A 2,697-nucleotide genomic window follows, 5' to 3' on the forward strand; every position below is an offset into this window, starting at 1 on the left:
CTGCCAGCCTGCAAAACTATTTTAGCAAGCCAATTACATCCTGCTGTGGGAACCAGGGATCATCCCTAGTCTTGATTCTTCAAAGTCCATATACCTCCCACAGTCTGGGTTGTTTGCTGTTCCCAAGTGCAACCCCTGTGTGGCCCTGCGTGGTGGTGCCCTGTCCTCCTCTGCTGGGCTCTAAGTATATGTAATTAATAAACTGTCAATCTCATCTGTCAGATGTCATCTGCTCAACCTTCCTCATAGCCCTAAGGCAGGAGCCCCTCACTCACCAACAGGGAAAATAGATGTTTAAAACACTTGTATTTGTATTGGACTTCTACAGACGGCTTCAGTCGGAATGAGAATTCTCATGTCTAAAATTTTGACAACCACTGTCCACCAGTTATAGAATGGCTCATGGAGAAATGGCCTCCAGAGCCCCTGACCCAGGATTAACTTCCAGTCCCTTGCTCTGTATGCCATGAAATACTTCAGTTACTGCGGAGCTGCCACCTTCCTAAAACAGACACACTTGATTAGAGGGATGTCTGGGTATTGGTGTGTGTAAGCTTAAACTTGCTCCAACAATGCCAAGAGCAGAGCCTTAAAAGAGACCTGAAATAGCAGATATGTGACTGCAAACCCATATCACTGCATATATAATATTAACCACAAATACACAGGCATATATATGCATACATATCTGTATATATTATATAAATATGTGTGCATGTATATGTCATATACAAAAGTATATATGTAATTATATAGAGTTACACATAAAAGTATATATGTATATATATATATATAAGTATATATAGTTATACATATTTTTAAACGTAGTCACCCAGAAATCCACCAGAAAATGTTTTCCTGTTTCCTGTAACTGATGAGTACTTTTTCCCTTTCAAGTCTTCCCTGGATTTATTAAACTTTGATTTTAGTTGCTAACTATGTGACCCCATTGATGTGGCCTAATCTAGTCTCCAACCCAAGTGCCTCTTCTGATAGTCCAACCCATGTTTCCTATGGCCCACTGGGCAGCTTCACCTGGACAGCCCTCTCAACGACACCATCGACATGACCCACACTTACCTGATCTGCCACACCCTTCCTCATCTCTACCCCTAACTGCAGTCACCACAGACTTTCCTCTGTCCTCAATCTCAGGTAGGAAGAACAGCTTCTATCTAGTCAACAATGTCAGAAGTCAGAATCATTATACACTCTCCACCACCCTTTCACAGGATTACCCTAAAATCTGTCTCCTCACCTTCTCCCACCCACAGCCTGAATTAAGTGCCGTGTCATTTTTGTTTGCTCTGTTTACTTGGTGTTTTTAACTCGTTATGTTTTCAATAAATATTTGTTGAATCAGTGGATGAAATAATGAATGAATCAATCAAAATGCAAGAGGGTCACATTCGATGATTTGGAATGTGGAGCCTGTCCCCTGCCTGGGCACTCTGACTGCATGGAAGAAGCCCAAAGTGCCACAGCTTCTCACATAACTTTTGAATTCCCATGGGAAACTTTCACTGAGAGTGTCATTTGGGACATCTCCTCCCTACATACAAACATCATCTCAAAGGTGGAGAGACTCTCAATACGTAGTACACTATGCTTCCTCCATTGGACCCCACAAATCCTCTCACCCCCAGTCAGTTTAACAAGGAAGAGTGACATTTCCATGGGTTTCCATCCACCCTGCAAATGTCAGCACCTTGGGCCAATCCTCTGTCTGGTGGAAACGTAGACCAACAGTCATAGCCATAAGACATCTGCCCTCTAGTGTGTCAACAGCTCAGAATCTGGGGGAGGCAGCCTGAGCCAGGGGCAATACCCAGACCTATTTCAAGGCATGTCCACACTCAGCCCTTTACCTGCCAAGTCAACAAGGTGATTAGTCCCAGGGCATTACCCCTCCAACCACCTCTGTCCTTGCAGGTGCACACTCCCTTCCCCTGCTCACTAGTGTTTTTGGTCTGTTACCACTCTCAGACATCAGTCATCACCTCCACTCACTCACATAGCCCCAGCCTCTGCAGAGGGGTTCACTGTGCACAGAGGAGACACACCCCAGCCTCCAGCAGGCACCAGGACAGCTCTCAGTGCTGGGACACAGGCAAGGGTGCACTGGACCCTTGTACTCAAAAGTACTCAATAGTGTTGCTCAGCCAGCTCATGCAGGGAGCAGCTGTGCTCTTCCTGACAGAACTTAGGGTGGCCCTAAGGTAGGGGCTGGTGTCTCGTAAGCTGCAGGGCCACTCCTCCATTGACCTCTTTACTCAGACCACACTGAGACTTCCAGCCGGTAGTGATGATTCGGAGGTTTCCCAAACTTATTCATGTAAGTTGTCTAATACCACTCACCCAGATTCCCCACCATCTTTCCTTCTGGACTCTTCCTACACTGTACTCTGCACTCAGAGCCCTGACTGCCAGCTTGCCAGGGGCTCTCTGAACTTGGTTTTGCATGTGGTCTCTCTTGTGGACTCTGGAAATTGCTCTGCCCAGGATGCTTTTAATGTCCCTCACTGACTAAGGGGGTCTTGTCTGGTCCCCTTCCCTGGCTCCTGGTCATTCTGGCTGAATCCTTGCTTTGCAAATAAAGGAAGAATGTCCTGATGACATTTCAGGGTTCATCTCCTTACTCAGGACATCACTGCATAAATCCACCTTCATATGGGTGAGAGATTAATTTTCTGCTTA

This window comes from Enhydra lutris, unplaced genomic scaffold, assembly GCF_002288905.1.
Source record: "Enhydra lutris kenyoni isolate GAN:26980312 unplaced genomic scaffold, ASM228890v2 scaffoldscaffold65, whole genome shotgun sequence".
Taxonomy (NCBI): domain Eukaryota; kingdom Metazoa; phylum Chordata; class Mammalia; order Carnivora; family Mustelidae; genus Enhydra; species Enhydra lutris.